This window comes from Melitaea cinxia, chromosome 15 (genome assembly GCF_905220565.1).
Source record: "Melitaea cinxia chromosome 15, ilMelCinx1.1, whole genome shotgun sequence".
NCBI classification, from domain to species: domain Eukaryota; kingdom Metazoa; phylum Arthropoda; class Insecta; order Lepidoptera; family Nymphalidae; genus Melitaea; species Melitaea cinxia.
This window is the reverse complement of record NC_059408.1, coordinates 659,954-670,422: the sequence shown is the minus strand read 5'-3', so window position 1 is coordinate 670,422 and position 10,469 is coordinate 659,954.

Below are 10,469 nucleotides of genomic sequence, written 5' to 3'. Positions count from 1 at the left end.
CTCCCCCCGACTTTGAGCAGGTGGCGTAGATGAGTGCCGCCAGGATGTTCGTATCAAACGAATTCTGCATCAGTGAAAGAACCAATGATAGACTAAAACCCAATATTCATCACTCAGTCTCTTCTTCTTTCTGTTTCTTTTGGCGTGGTTGAACCCGTGGTTGCGTGTTAACCCTGACCCGTCTCCTATTTAGAGAAAGAGGCCTATTCTCAACAGTGGAATGTTAAAGGCTCATTCATAAGTAAGAACAATCTGGAATTTTCCTATAATTAATAAAATCACGTGGTACAATTTGTCATCACAAGTGGTAACAGTTTCAGTTGAAACATCTGTTCAAACGTTTGTCTGAATTAAAATGTTTTTAAATGTAAGGAATTCATGTTTTCTGTGTGTTTTGTCTCATTGCCATAAATAGATTTATTATTCAGAAAAACTTCTTGATGTTTCATTCAGGACCATTGTAGTTAAGTGGTGCGAATAGGTTGTATTGACGGATTGATCGGTCTTGAATTTGATTCCTACTCGACTTTCGCGTAGAATATGCAATTCAGCCTGAAATATCCCACTGCTGGGTATAGGCCTCTTTTCCCATGTAGGAGAAGGATCAGAGCTTATTCCACCACGCTGCTCCAATGCGGTTTGGAGGATATATTTCAACAAAATACAAAACAAATATACCTTGTACATAGAAATACGGTACAAATATATATATATATATATGAACAAAGGCTGGTTTTTAACGTTATATTATATGTTAAGTTTACTCGTACCACCCAGTTTAGAACATTCACATAGACAGTAGAGTGAAACATTTACTTAAAACAATTACAAATTACATCTACACTTCAATTAAACCGTAAGACGACCTTCGTCGCAGAGTTTTCGTTAACTTTGTAACTTCATTACAACTTCCTCTAAAACAGTAATATCAAAATCAACTGAGGTAGAACACAGCAGGGAACCGACTGCGGAAGTACCTCGACCTTACAGAAGATCGCGGCTAAGTAATACTGCTAAACTGCTGCTAAGCAGCGTTGTGTTCTTGTGGTAAATAAGATGACCAGAGCTCCTGGGGAGAACTGGGGATGGGGTAAGAAACGCGCTTGCGATGCTTCTGGTGTTGCAGACGTCTACAAGCTACGGTAATCGCTTACCATCAGTTGGGGGTAGGTTTGTCGACCTACTTGTACAAAAAAAAAAACGAAAACAATATCACGACCTATCTTTTGGTCCACCCATGATAATATGAATACTTTCACTCTTTAGTGAAATATTGAAATCAATACTTTGTAAAACTAATTTTGCAAAGTATGGATTCCAATATTTCACTAAACAAGTATGTCAAACATTTATATTGCTCATACAGATGTTTATCGTGTTCGGGACGTTTGTGCTTGTGTACTGTGTGTCTTAATATATAATATTTCTAAACATATGTTCGCGCGTCTCATTTGCATGTGTGCAGTCCTTGTGGGTCTCTCCACCGTGCCTCGGATAGCACGTTAAGCCGTCGATCCCGGTTGTTATCATGTACACTTGATATCGATCGTTACTCATAGTAGGGAATATATCCGCCAACCCGCATTGAAGCAGCGTGGTGAATTAAGCTCTGATCCTTCTCCTAAAGCGTGTCTCATTTTATATAACCTAAATAAATGTATATTTTAAGATCAACAATAAGTCTGCCATTAAAGAGATGAGCACATGTCAAGTCTACCAATGCACATTTTATTAAATGTATACAGGAGTATATACAGCTGTATAAAACAGCTGTCTCTGAAGGACGCTTGTGTGTATTTTATATAAAAACGAAGTTGTATTATATATTTTATGTGTTTTCGGTTGTTACAAGGAAATAATTACCGTAAAAACGTCTTGACAGTAGAATTTTATTAGATAGCATTATTTTATTAATATTAAATCAAATAAATTATTATTATTGTAACGATTAAACGACACGGAGGTATAATTATCATCAAATTATTTTAATCTTTCAAATATAATATTAATTAGTTGGATCGTGTTAGTATTTGCCAGAAGATATAGGTATTAAAATAATGATGTAAACATCTCAATTAATAATAATAATAATAATAAAGCTTTATTTATTCCTTACACGTAGTTTACATTAATTCTAAATAATATTTGTGTTAGTATTATACTTATTCTAGTTTGTTAGTATATTTTATTAAACTGCGTTAACGCTTTTTGTAGTAAGGACCGCTCTAGCGGTGAAAGCCTCCTCCATTTCCTTCCATTTCGCTCTGTCTCTTGCCAGTCTGTTCCAGGTATTTCCCACCGTAGCAACTATGTCATCACTCCATCTTTTGAATGGCCTTCCTTTCCGTCTTTTCTTATGAATAGGGTACCAGTTAGTAACAATTTTGGACCATTTGTTCCCTGGTGATCTTTGTACATGCCCAGCCCATTTCCATTTTTGTGTCATAATGGTTTTTGCTATGTCTTTTACCTTCGTAGTTTTTCTGATGTCTTCGTTTCTTACTCTATCGCTTAGCTTAAGGCCCAGGAGACTCCTTTCCATGCTACTTTGACACACTTTAACCTTATGAGTTTGTTTTGTTGACAAAGGCCATGTTTGGGAAGCGTAAGTGAGACAGGGCAACAAACATGTCTGCATAGCTTTAGTTTTCAATGCAACCGGTAGATTACTCTTGAATATCTCTTTCATTGCCCAATACTTATTCCAGGTTATTTTGATTCTTCGCTCTACTTCTTTATCATTGCATGACTTGAAGGATAGTAAATGTCCCAAATAAATATAGTCTTCGGCATATTCAATTTCTGTTGAGTCCGACTTTATACTTGTTTTTTGCCTATTTGTCATTAATTTAGTTTTCTCCCAGTTTATTTCTAGACCTGCTTTTCTGCTTTCTTTGCTGAGTGACTGTATCATGAATTCCATTTCTTTTGAGTCTTCCGAGAGCAGTACTATGTCATCCGCGAATCGCAAGTGCGAGAGGCGGCTGCCATATATGTTTATTCCTCTATCTTCCCAGTCAAGTGTTCTAAATATTTCTTCGAGTACTGCAATAAAGAGTTTTGGTGATAAGGGGTCGCCCTGTCTCACTCCCCTTCCAATTTCAAAGACTGAACCATACTCATTTATTTTAATTCTAGCCTTACTTTTGTTGTATATTTCCTTCAATATTTTTATATAGTCATGGTTCACTCCTTGCCCTGATAGAGCTCGCCAAATTGCACTGTGGAATACAGAGTCAAATGCTTTGCTATAGTCAATAAAGCATATGTAGAGAGGTAGGTCGTATTCGTTGTATTTCTCAATGACAAGTTTCAAAGTGTGGATGTGATCTATTGTCGAAAACCCCTTTACAAAACCTGCCTGTTCTACTGGCTGATGTTCATCTAAGATACTAGTAAGACGTCGGAGTAGAGTCGATGCAAACACCTTGTAGACGCACGACGTTAGGCTGATTGGTCTGTAGTTTGCTATTGATTTCGGGTCTCCTTTTTTGAAAAGTAAAACGATATCTGAACACGTCCATTGTTTAGGTATTTCTTTTGTTGATAGTATTAAATTGAATAAGTTTGTTAGTGGTAAAGTGAGAGCGTTTGTACCAGCAATTAGCATTTCGTTTGTAATACCATCAGATGCTGGGCTTTTTTCTGGTTTTAATAACTTTAACGAGCAATAGATTTCATTTATATTAAATATTGGTACTTCGTCATTGTTTTGAGAAACTCTATCCTCGGCTAATTTTTCCTGGTTTGTGATATCGTGAGATGCATACAGTTGCTGGTAAAAGTTTGTGGCTATTTGTATGATCCCATCTCTGCTCGTAACTGTAGATTTTTTCTCGTTTTGAAGCTGGTTCATCACGTGTTTTGAGTTGGTTAGGTATTTATACGCCTTTTTAACTGCTCCAGATTTTCTGATGTGATTTTCTATAATATTGACTCTATATTGTTTCATGTTTTTCTTAATCTGTTTATTTATTTGTCTATATAACTTGCTAAGTTGAGTTTTTTCACTTTTTGTTTTATTGTGCTTGTTTTTTAAGTAGTGTCGTTGTTGACTAAGTTCTATTATTTCTGTTGTTATTATTGCTTTCTTCCTGTTGTTATAGTTTGATGATGCGAACTTGATGCCACCACGTTCAGCGCTCTGTAAGATTGTATTTTCTATAATGTCGTAGTAATTTTGCACAGATGTTGTCGGGTCTGGTTCTATGAATTTGTTGATTTCTGTGGTGTATATTTCGTAGTCAATTTGTTTCCGTGCTGTTGTAGAAAAGTTTTTACGTGGAAGGTGTCTGCGCTCAATATTGATTGTTATTCTAATCATACGGTGGTCACTTGGGTGATGTATGCTATTTATTACACTGTAGTTTTCTATAATTTTCGGCTTGTTTGTGGCAATGAAGTCTATTTCGTTTCGAGTATATCCATCAGGTGACAGCCAAGTCCATCTTAGTTTTCTGGGTTTTCTGAAGAGCGTGTTTGCTATTTTCAAATTATTCTGAAGGCAGAATCGAACAAATCTTTCACCTCTCTTATTTCTTTTACCGTATCCGTAGCTGCCCATCACTCTGTTCTCACCCTCTACTGGTTGTCCAATTTTCGCATTCATGTCCCCAAGAAGTATAAAATTTGGGTTGCTTTTTTCCAATAATGTATCTAGGGTGGTGTAAAACTCTTCTATTTCTTTTTCGCTTGCTTTTTGGGTAGGTGCGTAGGTTTGACCGATACTATATAGTTTTCCATGTAGCTTGATATGAATCAAGGCGACTCTATCTGTTATGCCGATAAAGTCAAGGACCTCCACTGATAGTTGTTTTTTTACTAGGAAACCTACTCCATATTTGCCTTTGGTGTGACCGTAGTTGTAAAGGTAATAGTCGTCTCTGTCTTCTATAGTAAAACCTTGTCGTCTCGTTTCACTGATGCCTATTATATCCCATTTTAGTGATGATATAGCGTGCTCCAATTCAAGTATTCTTGATTCATTTGCTAAGGACCTTACATTAAATGTGGCAATATAGATCTTATTATTTTTCCTTGTTTTAGTTATTGGAGGGTTGTAGTCTTTCGCCCCCGCGGTGACCAGCCGTATTGGGGGACGTAATTCGTTTTTTCTTTTTGAATTTTTTGTGCTTGTTTGACTTGAGAGAGGAGCCGGTGCTGGTTGCTATACTGCGTTTTGATCATGGTTGTCTTGCTGGTTTGACGGGCTGTTTGTATTTTTGTTGACTAAGTAATTTAGCATGCTAGGCTTAAGGACTCCTTCTGTAATACTAGATGATCTTTGCAATGATGAGTGGGCAGGTTGAGGGTTGTTTTTCCGCTTTTCTTGTGGTCTTCTATCTGCTACTTTGTGAGGGTTTAGTTGATTAGTCTCGGGAGAAGCGGATAGCATTCTCTTTTTGTTAGATGTGTTTGATTTATTTTCAAGTACGATGAGTTTATCGTATTTAATAATAGCTTTATTTCCTTTTTCTTTTTCTATTTTAACCCTTTCCTGTAATTCTTTTCTTTTTTCTAAGATATTTTTTGGATAATCCTCTTTTATGTAGTACTCAGTATTATTTAGTAACGATTTTTGCTTGAATATGTCAATTTTCATACCAAGTGTTGTAAGGGTAATTGTTATCGGCCTAGGCCTTTCCCCTTTTTTGCCTAATCGTGTAATCGCCTGTAGATCTCTTTTTTCGAGCTTAATGCGAAAGTGTTTATCAATAAAGTTTATGATTCTGTTTTCTAAATCAGAGTAAGACGATTCTTTTTCTTCTAATCCAAAGAGTACTATGTTTCTCTGTTTTGCCTGTTTTTCCAGAAAATAGAGTCTCTTCTCTTGGTTTTCCACTTTTTCTTTTAGATAATTATGTTTTTCTTCCCATATTTTGAATTTTTCTTCAATAAGTATATCAATGTTTTTTGTTACATTTGTCGTGACATCTTCTCCGTTTTTAAGGATGGTTTTCTTCTGTTCGTCTAGCTCCTTTTGAATTTTTTGAAGTGCGAGCATAACCTTCTCCATAGTTTAAGATTTTTTTAATATTTGGTTCTGTTATGGCACAACTGCTTCCCCCTATTGGTAGTAGGCTGAACTAGGCAACGTTGTAACGTGTTGCTTAGTATCTGCTCCTCGTCGGTAGATGGCGCTATTTTTAACGGATGATCTAGTAATGACTTTTAAATTTTCGTTCTTTGAGGTTAGAATTTTTTTAAAAGAATCCAAAGTTAACACTTTATGCTTTCTTTTATGCTTCTTTGTTTACTGACCTTCTATTCAGGGTGTTGTCAATTCCTCTTCAATAAACTTGGTGGAATTCGAACGGAATTGGAGCGGTTGAAGAAATCCGTTGCCGTTATTTTTATTCACAATTTCCATTTAAGGCTGGCACCCTCACGTTAGATAACGATAATCCTGATGTTCCACAACTACTTTCACTCGAACGTTACGGTTTGCGTGAGATATATCGTTGTTTTATACTTTTATTTGATAAAAAATAGCGGAGCCGATGTAAACATGAGAACAACAGCGCCCTCTCCTCTAAACCAATAATGATGTAAACATCTCAATTAGTTTGTGTTATATTTAATAATGATACTTTTATAGGTATATTTACTATAAATGTATTTTTTTGCAGTATAATTTTAATGTCTGTCCTTGTGGATCTTCCCGTCGTGTCTCGGAACAAAGGTAAAGTTTTCGTTCTCGGTTATTATCGTACAGACCTAAATAGCGACAGTTACATGTACATAAATAGTATATGCATAATGTTATTTATATGTATGATCGAAAAAAATATGCAGCTATATCAGCCAACTATTGCCCAGAACAGACCAATTAAGTTGCTGACCTCAGGAACAGGCGACCGTGTACAAAACACGATTTTATTTCAGTCACTTTGGTCAGTAGTTACGTGATATTTAACAGCCTCATAACATTCAACTTTAAGTTAACGATCAATGTTTTTTTTCTTCAAGTAAAAATTTTTACCCTCAGTGATTGGTCACAAGTATTAGTTACATATATACCCATTTTATATACATAATATACAAATAATCTAAAGAAAATATTTTCCTGAAGCTCATTATTAAAGTATCTTTATAAATTAATACTTTTAAATAAATTATGTGTTTTATTTTTAGGACATTGAGGGCCTGTTTCATCAGATTTGGATAACGCCGATAATAACAGATAAAAGTTTTTGGTGTGTTATCCTCTTTTATCATCGAATTCCACTACATTTGTGAATTAAATCTCAAAGCTGTAATTAATTAATTGAGGTTAAGTAGGCCCTAAAAACCTATTCTCAAAATCTCTCTGTTAATCTCTTATCGCTTCAGCCTATCGCAGTCCACTGCTGGATATAGGCCTTCACAAGTTTGGGCCAAAAATGTTATGAACTCATATGTTTCAATAGTCACCACGCTGGGCAGGCGGGCTGGTGACCACAGGGCTGGTTTTATCGCACCAAAGACGCTGCTGTTTGTCTTCGGCCTGTGTATTTCAAAGCCAGCAGTTAGATAGTGGTAGTGGAACTGTGTTATCCCTTAGTCGCCTCGTACGACATCCACGGGAAGAGAGGGTGTGGCTATATTCTTTACTGCCGTAACCACACAGCATAATTCTCTAATCGTAACTTATCTGTAGGATAAACTTTGTCCAGAATTGGTGAAACCGGCTCTGCCTGTTCTGAATCTCAAAAAGTAACGAATCTTTTGTACGTCTTATACAAACAATCGTGAGGATAATTTAAAAGTTTGTTTGTCTTCGAAATGACGTAAACACGTTAAGTCATTGGAATAAAAATATCGTTGCTTTTTATCACCTTACGTCAGGGTTGGTGGATTTAGAATTTATAATGCACTTCTTTTCCTTATAATGGATATTCCTTTTCTTATACAACTAGATCGACGAATAAGCGTACAGCTCATAGTTCAGTCACTTTAGGCAAAATCTGCGGAAAAATTCCTAGTGAGCGGAATTTTTGTATTATTACGGCGTTGTAATGAAGATGTGAAAAATCGACAATGATATCGTGCCGGCTAAAACAGTTATAAAGGTCAAAAGGAAGGAAAATCAGTTTTTCGCGAATATCTCCTTATATACCGATGCTATATGCCTATTTCTCGGGGGTCAACAGAGGTCATTATAAAAATTATTTATCGTATAATTATCTACCAAAAATGCTTACAGCATTTTATGAGCGCTGAGAAAGCGACTAAAATGCACTAGTTTCCTCACCACCTTTGAGGTAGAATGCAAAGTGCATTTTTTTTACATGGTTTCTCCCGTAAGCATAATCCATAGTAATTATGTTATAAGAGTTTTTTTTTTATTTAAGAGTGAATAACTTTTTATTACTATACTGAAAAATACCAAAAAAAAAAAAGAAAAAAGCTCACCTGACTCACCACAGGACTACAAATCTGTTTAGAAGCAGTAGTATTTAGCTGTGATCTTCTGTAAGGTCGAGGTACAACCCCAGTTGAGCTGCTGAGATTAGAACATTCGAACGAACAAACTTACTTACTTCATAACACGTTTCTAGAAGAAAAATAATAAACATTTTCTTGCTAACCCTAACCACTCAGCATGTTGTAGGTCACCTTTTAACTTTAATCATTGTTCAAGTACTATTTTTATCTTTATTTTTATATCTAGATGCAATACACTAGTTCAATGTTTGCCATTTACATAATTTTAGCACCCATAATATTATGAAAAATTGCAATGCAAAAATAGCGTGCTTGCATACATTATAAATTTTATATCTATTTTTTCTAAGCCCAACTTTTGAGAGGTTTTCGGATACTTCGTGTCTTATGGTTAAATGAATTAATAAAATAAATTAACTCTCAATATTTTAGATATTGTAGACGCCGCCTAAGAACTAATCCTAGAACATTACAATAACCAATGTTTTATAATTTAATAACCCGTAGTACATCAAACAGTGACATATACCAAAGACTGAATACTTGGAAAAAATCTTAAATAAAAACTTCATCTGATATTAAAACATTCCATAATGTGATTCGCTTTAAAAATATATAAATAAATTAAGAAAACAGCATCTGTTTAATTCATATATTAAAAATGTTTACCCTCGCGTGTCTTTGACCTTGTTTCCATACATTCCTATCACTTTGGACGTAATCGTCGAAATCAACTAAATTATCCGCCCACGCGAATTTCAAGCGATAACGTTCCTTAAACATTTACAACTTTACTCTAGAGAGTTCTACGAACTATAGACGTAGAAAGTTTTATTTTGTCCCAAGAATTTAATGTTCAGCCAGAACTATTAGGTGCGTCATTTTGTCGTCGTGTTTGTCAAATTCGTTGATATTTATTTAAATAACTAAATTGCTAGAAAATATTTCGACCTTTACGACAAATCTTAAGCTGCACGAACCGAGGGATTTCACCTGCATTTACTTCGCTTCAGCCTGTAATATTCCACTACTGGGCATAGACCTCTTTCCCCATGTAGGAGAAGGATCAGAGCTTGATCTACCACGCTGCACCAACGCAGGTTGGCGGAAATATTCCCTACTATGAGCAATGTTCGCTATCAAGTGAATATGATAATAAGTGGGACCGACAGCTTAACGTGCTCTCCTAGGCACGGTGGGGAGACCCATTAGGACTGCGTCAATACAAAAGTTTGTCATGTGCGGGGATCAAACCCGCAACCGCCAACGCAACAGGTACAATCCATGGCTGTGACCGCTGCGCCAACGCTGGGTGCATTTACTTAATTAAAATCAAAAATTTCTTTCAGTAGGCTTCGAAAACACTTTTGAATCGTCTTTTGATAGTGTTCCTACTATACAATATTTATATTGTAATAATTTATAATATTTATTTTTAATAAATTATATGATGTTACCATAAATTCGGAATTGAGATTCTGCTGAGAAGATTGGTCATGAAACACTACTGCTGTTCTTCGTTTTTTAAAGTATTTACAGATTTTTACTCTATTTCTAAGAGTCAATGTTTTTTTATAATACTTTTACCCTTTCTATCAATTTTTGTGATAGAAAACAACATTGATTTACTGCTTGATTTTGAAATTGATTGATGTCCTCCAAGACGTATCCGTCTACGGAGACCCTCTGTTAGCGCCTGGCGTGCGCTCTGAGATGACTGGCGAAGCCAAACTTTGTCTTGAACGTTCGGCTGCAAGAGAAACAGTGAAGTTGCCCGTCTTTGTTGTATGTGTAGTCATAGGGGCTTAGGACGAGATTTCCGTTGTTCGCGCTTAGCATCTAGGCTTGCTAAGCGATTCGATTTTGAAATAAACCAGTAGAAGCAATATACAAATGCATAAAATTAAAATTTGTTCCTGTTTATACACTATTTTAGTGGCATTAGTATAATTTGACGAGTAAAGCCACACAACACAATATAAATCGATTATAAAGCGAGATGTCCTTGTGATAGTTAATTATTATTTACAAGCGCTTATCTC